The sequence below is a fragment of the Pezoporus occidentalis genome, unplaced genomic scaffold, assembly GCF_034315485.1.
Source record: "Pezoporus occidentalis ecotype Australia unplaced genomic scaffold, CSIRO_AGI_Poc_V1 ctg93, whole genome shotgun sequence".
NCBI lineage: Eukaryota > Metazoa > Chordata > Aves > Psittaciformes > Psittacidae > Pezoporus > Pezoporus occidentalis.
In genome coordinates, this window is record NW_026916294.1 from 3,864,488 (window position 1) to 3,880,657 (window position 16,170).

Here is a 16,170-nt window from a genome sequence, read left to right on the forward strand (position 1 = left end):
GAACGCTGAGGGAAAGGCTCGGGCCTGGTCTCGGCCTCCCGAGGCCGTGTGGTGGGAGTGAGGTACCGGCCGCTTTTCTCGGTGGTTTAACCGGGCTGTTTAATGCTCCGGAGCTGAATTGAGAGTTGTAAAGATTTTGGTGTGTTTTCGTTGGGTTTTGGTGGTGGTTTTTTTAAGTGCTGGAGGCTCACGCTGCATGTAAGGCAGGCTGTATTTCTAGGTCAGTCTGATGTTTCAGTCATTTTAGGGACCCAATTTATCATTTTTACACCTGCATTTTGTATTTTTTTTTTACTTTTTTACATTTTAAACTTCGGAATCAGTCTGATGTTTCAGTCCTTTTAGAGTTTTGGTTTATCATTTTTTAGACACATACAAGTTAAATGAGAATCCAGGTATATTTATCAGGCATTCTTTGGGAATTGAAATGCTGGAGCAACTTTTGCCTAGGATCCCACAGGATAACTCTGATCATACCATAGTCTTACACATGGTGTCCTGGTATCTTGTTTTAGGAAATGGCCCTGAGCACTGTTTGTCCACAGTGTGATGCTCAGAGAAATGTCCCTGTCACCCAGCATGATACAAGAAGCCATCCCAGGAAGCAGTTTCCTTTTCTCCATGAGAGAGCCTCATCGTTCTCATTTGGACAGCCATGTGCAGCCTACCACGGTTTTTACAGCCTGTAATGTTCACTCTGCAAAGATGTTACAGTGAGCAAAATGGACCGTGGCTCAATGGAAATGCTCATGCAGCTGGGAAGGGGCAGTGCTGCTATTGCAAAGCACTGCAGGTATAAGAAATGTGATGGAAATGTGCAGCTCTTAATTGTCCCGTCACATATGGTACAAATTTCATGTAAGGACTTGCTGGATGATGGACTCTGGTTTCTTTGTCCTGCATATTCCTATGTGCGTTTTAGCATATGGGTGGGGAGAGGCCCCAGATGCTGATATTTGGGGCAGATTTGGTTACACAGTCACAGATGTTTGTAAATGAGGGTGAAAGTTGTGTTGGAGCAGGAGGCAACACTCAGCTCTTCACAACATGCGGGGAACTACCAGTAAGCAGGAACCTGGAGATTTGGTTAGAAGAAAATGCATGCCTCTACCTCTCCAGGAAAGGACACACACTGAGGTGTGAGATGGCAATCCAGGTAGTGTCATTATTGTGTTCTTATGGAGGCTTCAAATCCTCCTCCATGTCTTCAACATAACCATCCTGCCAGAGGATATTTGAAGGTAGGTCGCTCTTGCGGAGACTGTTGCAAGCACTAGTGAAGACCTAGGTGGGCTGCCCTGCGATCTGCAACCTGATCTAGTTGAAGATGTCCCTGCTCATTGCACGGGGTTGGACTGGATGACCTTTGAAGGTCCCTTCCAACCCAAACTATTCTGTGATTCTGCAGCACGATGCACCTCTCACCTTACTTCCAAATAATGACATTACCTTCAGTGCCTTTTTCTTTAGCAGCAGCTTGGCCAAGGATTACCGCTTCCGACATAATCTGCCCACTTCAGCTCTGTCCTTACCCAAGAGGGAGTCCCCTGGCCAGGAGGGCACCTGGCACCCTGAAAATCCCCTGTTGGCAAGTGAGATAAGCACTTGTGTCAAAGCCTGCAGCTAAACTCCGGTCTTAAAAATCGGCGCTGCTTTAAAAGAATGGGGATTGAGTGTGAGCTGCTTGGCTGTTCAGAAAGCCCCACCCTTTTTGCTTGCAGAAGAGCCGGGCTGCTTGGCAAGGCCTGTGTGAGCATGGATAGGTAGCTTTAGTGCCTGCTCATCTTAAGTCTATGTGGTAAAAAAAAGAGGATGATGGGAAACAAGGGGGTGGAGAAGTGATTTGACTCGGAAGTGGGGACCTCACTTGCAAACATAAACAAATTAGTAACAATTTAATTAAGGGGATTTCCCCAAGGGTTTGTTTTGGCCAATTCACAAATCAAACTTGGTTCACCCTTTCTTGCACTACGTTCATTTTAGCTAAAATATTTTCATAAAGCACTTTGACCCACTCTGGACAACCCCTTACTGTCTTTAGTTTCTATAACAACTTAGTATTTCTGAATTATGTGTCATGTTGCCACAGTGTGACCATTCAAACCTGATGCCTGTATAGCCTGGAAAGGCTGTGGTTATTCTGTGCTGCATCGGGCCCAAATTCAGTCAGTGTTGTCTTTTAAATCACATGGTGCTGCTCGTTTCATTTATCGATCACATGTGGAATGCCACCTAATGTTAAATTCCACTAGATCCAGGGTATTTTTATTTATATGCAGTATCTGATTGAAATGTAACTGGCAATATATGAGGTATGCACATGTATGTATGCAGATGAATAAGTATTTTCTTACATCTGTGGGATTTCAGTTGCATTCCAAGGGTATGATTCATTTCCTCCTCTGAGGCTCCTGCTATTGGCTGTGAGGGTGTGGAACTTGTAAGTACTGGCCAAATAGGTGGAGTTGTTCAGGAAGGAGTTGGGCCACAGGACTGTCCAGTGGATGTGCTGAATGGGTGTAATTCACCGGTCATTTGATCCACATCCTTTCTGAAGGTTTTGAACTGTTTTATCTGTGGTGATGAATTCCTAGCTCTAATGAGCACCAGCTGAATTAGAAATTCCCAATGAGGAGTACCATAGCTAACACAGATTCATTGTAGGGAAAGAGGACCAAAATAGAGAGCCTAGTGCACCCTGGGAGATGTGTGTCAATGACAGCTGCCTGTCATTCATAACTCTTGACACCTGGATTCTGCCTGCAGGTACATGCTAGAGCTGTGATACACCTGCGAGCATGAGAGCTGACAGCAGTGGAGACCTACTGACATAAATCAGGCCTTTTGTAGATCATGCATTGCCACTTCACAGGTACTTTTGGGCTACTAATGCCATACTCCCTCTGTTTCTGGGTGGCTCTGTCTAGGTGACCTGTGCAGATCCTTATGCGTAGTCAAGCTACAAGCAAGTGACATCTAATAGGCAGTGGAGTAGTTTTCTTCCAGCTTGTTCCTACAGCAGTGCTGAGCATATAGTCTCCATTCTCATGATTTATTCAATGCCATTTAGCTGGTGCCATGTTAATGTCAGTGGGCAAGTGTTTGTGTATCTCTTGTTCTTGATTACACTTCTATTCCTAGAACCCATCAAAAGTGTATTGCCTTGCTCCTCAGAAAAAATGAAATAAGTCAAAAAGGCGCTTGTTATGATTTCCCATCTGTATTTTACTAGGAATGTTATTCTCTTGATAAAACAATTCTCAACCTCTAATTTTGTAGTGGTGTTTTAGACTTAGTTAATAAATCATGCTTGCCACTTTTTCATTTAGAAAAGTTTACAGACATAATTAATTAAACCTGACAGTATCCTTCTGGGATAAGTAAGTACTTTGACGTTTTAAATAGTGACACTCAGGCAAACTGGTTATACTACTTTCTTAAGTCAACGGAAGGACCAAGATTAGAATTTAGAATTCCCTGCTATCTTGACATAATATAAGAGATGAGACTACCCATCTTTTTCGTATTTCATTCTGATACCTGTGCTTGTGATGCCTGAGTTATTTGGTGTGCTTATAGTATGCAGTGTGGTAGATGAGACTATTTCCTGCTTAAAATCTACACAGAACACATTTTTTTCAATATCTTTATCTAGGACCACCAGATGTGTAAATGTCATAACGCTGCTATTCATTCATTCACCCTTATTGTTTCCTCCAGTATATTCTGTTTTAATAGTAGTAGTGTCAGTGCTTTGTAGTGCTTAATAACTGTGGTCAAGACCAAGATCACATTATGCAAGACTCTACTGAGGGATCTGTGAGTTACTTACTGGCCCTTGACTTCTAATCTGCACATGAAAGATGCCTGTGGGAGTGAAGAACACAAAACCAGTTGTTCCCAAGGTACCCAGAATAACAAAAGATGGATCAAAAGTTGCTCTGGTAAGAATTCAGTGATTATGACTTCTGAAAATGTTCCTAGACACAGGCGAGAGAAAGGATGAAAGATACCACTTAAAATGTGAAACAGATGTCTGTTCCTTTTAGCATAGTCTTAAGTGTACACACACTAACCAAGGTAAATTTTGTCCACTGAGGTTACTTCAAGAATTTGAAAACATTTCCCATCTGCCAGTCGATTGGTCATGTACTATCCTACACATGGAGACTGGCTCATCTGGATCTATTTTCATATACATTTTAATGGTATCCCAAAGCACAAGTTCCAGATAACATATCTGCAAGACTTCAGTAGGTTACATGCTTTCATATTATATTTGCATGGGTGATCAGGACAGGATGAAAAGAAACCTTTGTATGCATGTTCTTAGGACAGTAGTGAAGAGGCTATATGACATGAGGGAACAAACATTTTTTTGCTTCAGATACCATGACCTCATACTGTGTGACAAAAATGTAATTAACCGTAATGAATCTTAAGTTCATATTTGCAAGTGCAGCTTCCTGCCAAATGTCAATAGGCATCTGCTTCAGTTTCTGTGTCATCAGCACAATGGGTACAGAGTGTATTAAGATACCCGATACTGGGTTGGGAGCAAGGGGGGGGAGAGATACAAATGTGTTACTTCTATTACCCTTGTATTAATACAATAGCTACTGTTAAATATACTTATTGTCTCTAAGTGAATGCCCAGATCTCAATCTCCTAACAAGTCTGTGGTGAATAACTGTATTTAACTCTTCTTACAGCCCACAGTTGGTAACAGTGCAGATACTTAGACGTAATCAAGGTTTAAAGACAGCTGTAAAACTGGTTTTGCCCTCACATTAGTCTCTTCGTTGTGCTCAATCTTTGTCTCCATCCTATGCAAGGATATTTAAACTGTGAGTCCTTTCAAGAAGGAACTCGGCAGTATATATGTAATGAACCTGAGAAACCAAGGATGCTTTTTGTTTGGTCATTAAGCAGCACAGTCAGACTTGTTTGTCTTGCTAAAAAGAAGTTTAAATTTGGCAGCAATAATTTGAAATGAATTGGCTGATTAGACACCCAGGTAATATTGTAGAAACTTTTACTTAAGATTCCAGGATTTCCTTAACCTTGTGTTTCCTCTGATTTCCTAGCCTTAATGCTTAGATTTGGTCTGTTCTGATTAATTGTAACTGAATCCATCTGGAGAGCAGTGAATGGGTGGCTTGTAGTGTACAATATATTTTATAGGAAAACAATACCAAAAATAGGTCTTTGCCTCTTTACTTTTGCTCTCCCTGTAATGAAACTAACTGCTCTTAATTACAGCTTTCAGAGACACTGTGCTAAATTACTTAATCTCTGTGTAAGGACTGGATCCCAGTTTCCTAATTGTCATCTGAATGTTTGGCAACTTCGCAAAAAATCCGAGGCTAAGAGTGCATATGTGGTACCAGATGTACATTATGTACATGGGAGACCTCTATTATCTGTCAGACCCCTTTGCCTTGAAGTTTTTAAGAAAACAGGAGAGAGTGAATATTGCATATACTTGCAATGTGAGCTTTTCATTCCATTGTGATGCTGTTTGCAGTAATTTGAAGTTCCTAGACCAAAGCAAGTTATACTCTTCTTCAGATGAGCTGAAGGAGAAAAGAGTCAGGTATCCTTATTTGTTTTTCAACTGAGATTAAAGTTGATTTGGAAATGTTCCTTGATGAAACTGAAGCTGCATTTCCAGTAGTTGGGAGGAGCTCCCAAATTACATTACCCCACCCACATCTGCTTGCTTTCGGTTTACCTGGGGAGATTCTACAAAGAAACTGAAGGAGAAAGGGAGGACAAAAGGGAGAGCAGGCAGTGCAGGTCTAAAAAGACAGAAATGTAAAGCAGAGTACCTCAAGCAGGTAAACCTTCAGTTTGGGTTATACTCAGTGAGGTAACACGTGGTTAGCAGTCTGTGGTGAGTTGCTGGTGTTCATAAATCCTTTCTAAAGCAGATCATGTCACTGATCATTCAACCCTTGATAAAATATGAGTCAGATGCTCAGCTAGTGTGAATTTTCAAAGCTTCATTGGTTTGAAGGAGAAATGCCTTAAGGATCCAGCCTGTAGTGTAGAGAGGCCTCATTCTTTGGGTGCTGAGTTTGACGTAGCTTCCTTTTGACTGGCTCATTATAGCCCCACTTATGTTCAGACAACATTCTTGTAATAGTAATATTTATCTCCTTGTGTAGGGAATGTTCTGCTAGCTTAAAGAGGAATTACAGATGAATAATAATGGATGCAGGTTTTGATTTGTTTCCTTTTAAGAGAAATAATACAAATATTTTTTAGGGAAAATGCTTGGGGTTTGTTTTGTTCTATACAGTAAGTTTAAGTTGGAGAATACTGACATTATAACACTGCAGACGTGTGGCCTCTTGTTGGCTTGATACTAGAATGATTTACTATTTTGTTTAGACAACATCTTTTCACAACCATGTAATTGAAATTAAATTGTTCATATGGTGTTTAAGGAATGTCACTGGTGTATTTTGGACTCCTCTCCAGTGTTTCTTCTAGTCCTTTCCAAAATAGAGGTAACTATGTGTCATCTGTGAGGAATCTGTAATACAGCCTGCTATGTCCCTAGAGGATCTTTCTTAAGTCGTATGTATGAGAGGCCTGGAAAAATCATGTCCTCACATGGTTATATTTGAATATTAGCAACATGACAATGATACAGCTGTGCATTTGTTCCTTTGTGTGCCTGTCTGACTTGGACTGTGGCCTAGAAGTGATGTCGGTGTCAGAATATGTCATTGCTTGTTTCTCAAAGCAGGGCTATGAAGAAGTCTTGCCAGTGTGTGAAAGTCACAGTTGGAAAATCTTGTAGATGTTGGTTGGTTTTTTTCCTCCTTGTTCTTTTATAGCGGAAGTTACAGGAACAGTTTGTCTGGATAAGCCTGCATGCCACTGGAACTGTCCTACATCTGTAGAACGGGGCATGACACTGGAGTGTGTTCACTGCATGGTTTGTGCAGGCAGCCCTTTACCTGCAAAGGCTCCACAAGTGATTTTGTGGCTCTCATAACCAAGAATATTAAATACTGTAGATGTGGCATGGCCAACCTGCCAGGCCCTCTGAGTCACATACCAAAATCCAGACAGCCAGCTCCTTCTTCAGTGACCCAAGGGAGAAGGGTGCTGTGTGCTTTTTCGCAGGTGGGAAATGACAGTGGCACCTAGGAATGTTAGCTGTCCATTGTGGGTCAGGGCTAGGCCGAAGGGTGTAACTTCCAAGATGTAATGAAGTGTGTAATGTCAACTTCAGTAGCACCTGATAAATTACTCCCTCTCACAGTAGGGATTTATCCTATATAAGCACAGCTCCTCCACTGGATGTGGGACAGAGTGCCAGCGTGGGAGCTCTGCTTGAAATCTTTGTAGCCCAGGGGAAACAGGCTGGAAACCTTCCTGTAGCTCTTTGTTGCTGGGGTTTCAAGTGGTGCTGCTTCTCTGTCTTCAGATGCGTGCTCTGCAGTCTGTGTTAAACTCAGCTGATGTTCTCCACTTCCATTGCCTGGATTGTGGCTTGTATTTTAACACCACTTATACACTTCAAGTAGGAGTGCCAGGACTCAGCATGCAAAAGTCATAGGGAGTCCCCACACAACATAAGATTTGCCAGAATCATGCAATGTTAGCACATGCTAAATTTGTGCATTCTCACTTACCTTCTGCTGCTTGTTTGTTTTCATGGGTATTGAGCTGTTAGGGGATCAAGCTTGTCTCTGCAAGCACAACTGCCTGACACTTTCTTCAGCATTCAAATCCAAAGACGAGATTTTGATGTTACAATGCGTCTGCAGAGATTTGGAGCTTTTACTTCTTTTCGTACACCATGAATCATAGAATGCTTTGGGTTGGAGAGGACCTTAATATCATCTAGTTCCAACCCCTCTGCTATGGGCATGGACACCTCCAATCACTGGACTCCTTTATCTGGGCCCCATGAAAGCAGCTTTGCAGTGCTCATGAAGACAGCAAGGTTTGGCAGGCAGCGTTTGATCAGAATGAACTGCCTATTGCCACATCATTCTTTTGCACCCTTGCTTCCAGCTCTCTGTCACAAGAGATGTGTGGTCACAGCATTTTCAGGAGCCATGAACTTTGAGCTGTGGCTCTAGCACTGTCTTTATGGTGTGAAAGCAGGTATTTGGGCATTTTCAAATTAAAAAAAAAAATAGCCTCTGATTTGGGGTATCCACATCTGGGGACACAGTCAAGGTCACACTAGGCCTGATTTTCAGAAGTGGTGAGTACCTGTGAATCCTTTTATTCTCATCTGGGACTGTAGATACCTAATTTGCCCTGTAGTCAGGGCAAATTAGGTATTTAGAGCTTAAACATGAATTGTGTTACATAAGTTTCTAAGCACTAAGAAACTAATGAGCAGCACTACTGTTAAGCACTGTTCTTAATAGCAACTGCAGTTTTCATATTGAGATGCCTTATGAGATGTGAATTTGAGAAGAGGAGGAGGAGAAAGGAAGAAAAATGTTCTAAAAATGTGGTAGAGTCCACAGAGTGTGTGACTTACCGAGGATGTTGGGGGAAATAGGAAGCTTTCATTTATTTAATAAACGAGCAAAAAACCCCCAAACAAACAGAAAACCCCACAAACCCCCAAAATCTAGTCTCGGAAGACTGAAAATAATTAATGTTCTTTGCTGTCACTTTAAGATATACTGTCTGCCACTTCATCTTCTCTTTCCCTTTTCTACTCTCAGGAGACTAGTTCTCCCGAAAGTGGGGTTTGAGATTTGGGAGTGCTTGTTAAGAAAGATGGGATATGGCAGAACACTTCACAGCTGTGTTAGGGTCAGACCTCAGAATAGTAATTTCATTTCTGAGACCCTTCCTTAGCTGGCGTTCACAAATGAGGCTCCATGCCATTTCAAGATAATCCTACTCCTGTGCTTTTACAAGGAAGAAGCAGATCTAATTTTAAAAGTAACCAGTCTACAGAAGATTGTTCCAAATAAATTACAGTGCTGGGCATCATACTTGGTATTTCGTTCTGCTGTTCCCTGTTGAAGCCTGAGTACTGTGGTTTGTGCTGTTTGCACTGTACTAAAGTATAGCTGAGTTTCACTCTGATTGCAGCCCCCAGGGCCCTCATGAAGAAGAGATTCATATCTCATGAGATTACCCCACTGAGCAAAGAAATGAAATAAATAATATTACTCTTAGTTCTGTCAAGTATAGTGGCTCATAAAGCCTTTCAAGGCAGTGTCAGCATGGGCTGGATACTGCCTCAGTGCATAAAAGGACATCCTTTACAAGAACAACACTGCAAAATGAGGCCAATGTGAACCTAATGGGTGGTGGAAAACAGGGAGCCTTTTTTTTTTCCCCTTCCTAATGCAAGCCTGCAGGGGGTTATTTTGTAGTGTGTTTGAGTCTTGGGGCAAATCAAGGTCTGAAATTCGTCTACAACAGAAGCTCCCTGTAAATCACTGTAGTAGTAGGGATCTTATTTGGGAACCAATTAGAGCTTGTGCTGGTTGTTTCTCCTTGGCAGCTTTAATGAATGTATTGACACAGAAGTACTGGAAATAAAAGATTTTACAGTAGTCTCCATTAGGATGAAGCCCACGGGCTCTCCAGTTCCTTCCACAGTACAATGCAATGCCTCAAAAAGACAGAAAAGGTTGTTATGATAACTTAGTCATGTGTGAAGAACCAGGAGAGCTAAACTGAGTTGAGTAATTCTATCGTACTGTAACTTCAGGAAGAAATACTCCCAAGAACAATTGTTCTTCCCCATACTGCATAAAATCTTGCAAAAGCCCACTTGAAATGTGTCTGTCAAAGCAAACTAACTGAAGCAGGTATGGTAAATTTCAAAATCTTGTCTTATTGTTACAGAGAATAAACTCCCTTTTCTTTTTACTTGTCTACCAGTCCTTTCACCCAATGCCTTAGACATACTGTTATAATTAAATTTCACAGCATATCTCCAAAATACATTATGACATTTGATCATATTTTATCTAAAAATCACAGCTATTCCGTGTCGTCTCATATAATTCCTAGTCTTTGGCAAGGCTGTACAATAACCTCACAATTATCTGTTGTACCCTATTCCCTATCTCCTGCTAGGACTCGGGTTCTGTTTCAGTTAACCCTGCAGTGCACTCCAAACTAAGAGTGTCTGTGTAAGAAAAAAAGTGTAACACTGTCCTGAGACCTGCAAGAAGAAAAGGCATAAGCTTAGAGAAGTCAGTAAGAAGCTGAAGCTCTTCTGACAAGCAGAGGTCTGTGACTCTGTAAACATGTAGTGCTGTTTTCATTGTCATTTTCCTTTATCACCCCCGTACATTGAAACAAATGAGAATATAATTATTCCATAATAAGCAAAATGGAAACACGGTATCACACAGAATAAAGCTGTTTAAAAAGCCACCTCTGTTTCTACTCAGGATTTTTCTAGTGTCAGTGTAACAGGAGTACTGGTTTTTGGTGTAATATTTCAAGTCCTGTTTCCACCTTAAGAAAATGAGCTGTTGCATGCAAGCTCTTCAAAGCTGATAAGAAAAATAGAGACTGGTTACAGCTACGATGCGTCTTACGGACCTGAAACTGTTCTTAGCTGTGTATCAGGCAGTTAAAGATATTTTTAACTTCCAGTCTTTAAAAGGTGATGGACTTTTTTTTTTAATATAAAAATCATATTAAAATATTAAGCATATTTAAAAGGCTATCATGAATAACATGAATTAAGCAAACAAGACAGGAATAGGAGTGGAGCTTTGGGATGTTATGCTAGGTGTTCTTACACATTTTCTGTGTAGCACTCCTTCCACCAGAAGAAACTCACTAGCCCATGGAGAAGAAACAATTAGGGCTGGTTTAATGTAATGTTATTTACTCTTTCATATTCTGCAGGACCTCATTAGAAGGATGAGAGATGAGTTCCAGCCATGCATGTATGTTAATAATAGGCAGTACAAACAAGATTATATTAAGAGAATCCCAGATGATACATAAGGAATTAGAGACAGGAGTCTCTATAAAAGCAGGCATGCACTCAGTGAAAGTAAGTGCTTGTAAGTCTTTGCAGAAGAGGAACCGCAAAGGTAGAGGCTGGGTCAAACTCCTTAAGCTTCCTAAAAATTTGTGGTAATCCAAACAGTGAAGTGAAATCCAGGAGTCCTCTGAGCTATTGTTGGCTTATTTTCACTATCTTAGAACTTTGTCCTTGAAATTCCTTTTGGAAGAAACTTAAACCAAAACAGATTTACTGCACTGGGGTTGTGAGACAGTAGAAAAATGCAGTTTGTCTCCAAAATAGATTGTTCTAAATCCCCTGCACACGTGATGCTCAAAGTGTGATCAGAAGGACCTCTGAAGGACTGGTAATTGTGCATTTTAAAATAGCTGCTTCTTTTAAGCCTTCCTAAAGAACCCAGGAATTCCAAGATGTTTTTCACGTGGCACAAGTACTTTTTCCCTATTATTTAACCAGGGGGACTTTCCTTAGAGACCAATCTTCGGGAAGACACTTTAGCACGTGTGTACATTTAAGAGAATTTATCTCCTATTGAAGTCCACGGAGCTTGAGAGGTGCCTAAAAGTAAACAGGAGTTTAAGAGTTTTCTTTAAGCAGCAGGGCTGTGATGTCTAGTATGTGTGAAGTCTTTTAGAGAACTGTAAAGGGCAAAATACATGATGAAAAGACCAAATGATAATAGATGAAAGAGAGGAACAAGCTGTGTCCACTACTATTAAACTTCTTATCAGTATTTCCATTAGGTGCCAGTCTCTGAAGATAAGTGCACCATTCAGCTGCTAGTTTGGGATGGTGTATATTTTGCCTATATATTGACAGTAAAAATCAAACAACAGAAGTGTGCAGTGTGTGGTGTCATGGTTCAGTCCAGCGTATCAAACCACTGTGCATCACACCAGATGCTATTACAATGCTGTAATTTCTGGGATACAAATCAATGACAGAAAACTTCAAAACAAAGATTAAAACTATTTACACAGAGACAAAATCACTTAGAGGTTTTCAATGACTTGTACTTTCTAAGCACCAGTGATTCCTACCCCTAGTAACTTCCTAGTAAAAACACTGTAACTACTGTATTTTCACCTTGTATGTAGATGATTATTTAGGAATACATTTAAATCTGTACCAAAATGTACTGGTCATACAAAGTTAAGGTTACAAATGTCTTCATTCTCTCAAAATACATCTGAAAAGGAAGAGAGTTGACAAACTTGCCAGCATTTTGTACTGACATTTTACTTTAATTTCCAGGAGACGTTTTAACTGCATAGCAGCCACAGCCAGAAACTGGGTGGTAGGCTCGCCAGGACTGGAGAGAGGATAAAGCAACACTGGGCTGGACTTGCAAGGATGGAGTTGGAACTGGCTAGGAAAGGCTGTCCAGCCTGGAAGCTGCAGAAGGAAACACAGCAGGTATGGGTCTGGGACTGACTGACAAGCTAGGGGAAGGTGGGAATGGTTTGGCATGAAAATCAAGAGGATGCAAGCTAGGGATAGGAACAAGAAAAAAAGGGGAGAAAGATGAAACAGCTAAGCAAATGTATTGAATTGAGGAGGGTGAACAGGGAACATGAAATCACAAAATGGCCATAGGCTGGGAGCTGGGACAGGGAATTGGAGTGAGGGTGTAGAGCTTGAGGGCAAAGGGTGGCAGGGGTTTGATGTGTGAGAAGAGAGATGGATCTGAAGTAGAACAAGGAAGTGAGAATTTGGTCTGGGAGGAGATATGTGAAAGCAGGAGTCAAGGAGTGTTGTAGATAAATAAAGCTAGTCTTTTACACTCCTTATGCACCAAAATGTCTGAGTAGCTTTTTGCATAAAAATAAGTAATGCCCCCAACTGCCCTTTCTCTGAGTTGGAACTAGACTGAGTCTTTTGGTCTTCTAGTCTGTGCCTTGGGGTGGGAGGATTGGAAAGAAACATTTCTTCTTTGGTCAGAGTCAACTTGGAGTTTGGTGATAAACAGTCATTATCTCTTGTGGTGGAAAGACTTTCTGTTTCTGAAAGATATCCACAGTGTTGCTTAGAACCAGCCATACTCCAGACTCACTTGTTCTCTGGTAGGATAACCTCAGAACAGGCCCACTTCATCTGCTCTGCCATGTTTTGTTCTGGGGCTTGTAACCTGTGCTGCTGCTGCATAGGGAGCAGCTGCTGTAGTTGCTTGTTGATTCTGTCACAGGCTGGGTAAAATCTTAGAATCAATAGAATGGTTTGAGTTGGAAAGGACCTTAAGATCATCTAGTTCCAACCGTCTGCCATGGGCAGGGACACCACATGCTAAACCACATTTGTGGGGCTGATCCCTTAGCTTTTTGACCAACAGGGCCAGTGACTCACACCCATTAAGCTGACCAGGAGCTGTTTGGAGGACTTCATCTTGAAGCCTTAGCTCCAAGGGAAGTTTATTCTTTTTATTTTCAGCTTGATAACAGTGAATTGAACTAATCCAACCTGATATGAGGAAGACCTGTCTTCCTCTGCCCAGAGTCTCCTGGGCAAGATGAGAGTTTCCCAACAAGGTAAAGGTGACAGAGAGTAGTTCAGAAAATGTGTGCTACTTGGACAGCCCCAGTGAGTATGAGTTGTGGAACTCTGCCTCTCTTTGCTGCATGAGAGCTGTGAACTTTCTGTGCAAGGTGCTAAAAACATCTCTGACAACCTCCGATGTGGATGTTCCTCTTTTCTATCCAGTCTTATTTGAGTCTTATTTGGCTCCAACCCAGACCAGCTGTTTTCCATCCTAATCTTCTTTCCCGCAGCAATCTGGACATGTTCACAGCAGTGGTGTTACGTGGGGTGAGGGTGAAGCACTGCGGTTGTCCTTGCTGTGTTATTGTCAGTTAAACCAGTGGAATCTCATTAGGCTAGATTGCTTCGTAGCAGCTAAAGGGTGGAAGATCCCTGTGGTCCGCAGAGATAAAGGCCTTCGGAGAGGGGGAGCAAAGGCTTATCAGCGCTGCCGGTGACAGAGGAACGTCTGGAGCCATGCTGGTGTGGGGCCAGCTCTTTCTACAGCGTCCCGTGGGCACGCAAACAGCGCTTGCTTACAGCTGAAAGGGCTGCCCCAGGCTCGGGCCTCTCCCTGTAGCCCTGGAAAAGCGTGTTTATAATGGCGTTAATCAGCGAGGATGAAACGAGGGTGCGAAAGTTGATAACGCTGGAACAGTTTTTCTTCAGGGGGTCGTTTCGGGCCCGGCGTTTGGCAGGCAGCACGCCCTGGCCCTGCCTGCGCTGCCCCCTCAGCGGCCGAAGGGTGCCAGAACCGCTAGCGGCGGGGCAGGCGGCCGCGCAGGAGTCCCGAGGAAGCGGAGAGCCTCGCTCAGCCCTCGCTTCCTTGGCTGCGGGAGAACGGCCCCGCGCGGGCACCTCGGGACAGCCCCGCGCTGCGCTCCGCTCCGCCCCGCCGCCACGTCACGGGATTCCAGCGCACTTCCGCCAATGGTGGCGCCGCGCCTCCGAGCCGCCCGCGTTCTTGTGCCGCCGCCGCCGCCCGCCGCAGCCCCGCGGTGGTGATGGGCGCGGAGCGGAGCTTCCCGGCGGTCACCTCACAGGCGCCCCCCCCCCCCCTCCGGGAAACCGGCTGCGGAGCGCTCCCGAGCGTGGCCGGCCTTGAAGCTAGAAGAGGGGCAGGCCGTGAGTTGTTAACGTCCGGGCGGCTGCTGGCAGCCATGAAGTAGCGCTGCCGGCTATCGACTTGTCCAGCTGGTCAAGGTGGGATGAGCCTGTTACGGTGGGAACCGGTGCCAGCCTCAGCGCCTGCATTTTGGAGTTCTCGTACTTGGTTGTATGAGCTCTCCCACTGTCCAGTGAGGTACCATTCTCTTGTAAAATGCTGTTGCTAGGTACAACTACTCCACTAATTCGTCTGTAAGCAGAGCAAAAATCCTTTGTAGTTTCTGTTTCCCGACAGCCCTCTCTCATAAACGCACTGCCAGGTCAGAGGTGTGTGTCTGCATAGTGCAGCCTGTTGTATCCCTCTGAGCACCGCAGGAGCTGACATAGATTTCAGCAGGGTGTCCAGCCCACAGCAACAACGCCCTTTTCCTCAACAGGTTTGGTTAGCCCCAAGCAAACTGCTCTGCTCACATGGCTGAACTGTGTCTGCTGCTGGAGGCAGCTTGGATGTATCTGCACAGAACTGTGTTACATCATCATCCCTAATAAATACTTGGCAAATCAAATGTGGCTCCTCCTTATACCCAAATGACAGACAAGATGGTGGCACCAGTTTCCCTGAGTACAGAATTTGGCTCTGTAGTTGAAATGCAGTTAAGGAAATAATAGAATCATAGAAAAGTTTGGGTGGAAAGGAAAACCTTAAAGCTCCTCTAGTTCCAACCCATGTTCCAAACAACACCTTCCAGTAGACCAGGTTGCTCCAAGCCCTATCCAACTGGCCTTGGACACTACCAGGGATGGGGGAGCCACAGCTTCTCTGGGCAACCTATGCCAGGGCCTCACCACCCTCACAGGAATTGGAATTCCTTTCCAATAATAATGTAAATCAGCCCTCTTTCATTTCAAAGCCATTCCCCCTTGTCCTATCACTTGTAAGAAGTCCCTCTCCACTTTTCTTACCAGCCCCTTTAGGCACTGGGAGCTGCTCTAACCTCTCATTGGAGCCTTCTCTTCTGCAGGCCAAACAAGCCCAGCTCTCTCAGCCTGTCTCCATAGCAGACTGAACAGTCACTGGAGCACCTCCAGCCATTACCTTTCCCACAGGGCATCTTGTTCCTGATGTTAACAGCAAATGAGGGATGAAGTTGCTTATTAAGCAGCATGGCAACTGATACTACTGCATGGGGATCCATTGGTGATGACAGTGCTAAACTCACATTGCATTTCCAAGAGCTGCATTTAAAAGTTGAGAGTTTGAAAGCACTGATACAAGGAATGAGACTTCTCTGCCCTCCCAAAATTGGATTTTCGTTGTGAACCATTGTGTCAGCAGTTTATTTCCAAGCCGAAATAATCCCCTTGCAACATTCAGCTCTTATTTTGTGTAACAAGGAGTGTGGCACTTCCCAGCACACCCTTACGGCGAGAATGTCAGCATTGCTTCTGTGTAAAGAGAAAACAAACCCAAACCCTCAAATCCCACCAGATCCCACCCAAAGGCCGCAGGACTGACGCATTCCAGGGCACGGAGACATGCCTCATCCTTTGGTGGT

At 43.4% G+C, this 16,170-nt stretch overlaps 2 long non-coding RNA genes across 2 annotated transcripts; both read left to right on the forward strand.

Moving 5' to 3' along the window:
• Window positions 1-175: 175 nt before the first annotated feature.
• Window positions 176-14,308, forward strand: LOC134157108 (uncharacterized). Its single transcript, XR_009962187.1, has 3 exons — window positions 176-1,156; window positions 10,084-12,409; window positions 13,421-14,308. It is a non-coding gene; the product is annotated as an uncharacterized LOC134157108 (long non-coding RNA).
• A 260-nt stretch (window positions 14,309-14,568) lies between these two features.
• LOC134157109 (uncharacterized) lies at window positions 14,569-15,180 on the forward strand. The gene is made up of 2 exons (XR_009962188.1): window positions 14,569-14,810; window positions 14,893-15,180. It is a non-coding gene; the product is annotated as an uncharacterized LOC134157109 (long non-coding RNA).
• The last annotated feature ends 990 nt before the right edge of the window (window positions 15,181-16,170 follow it).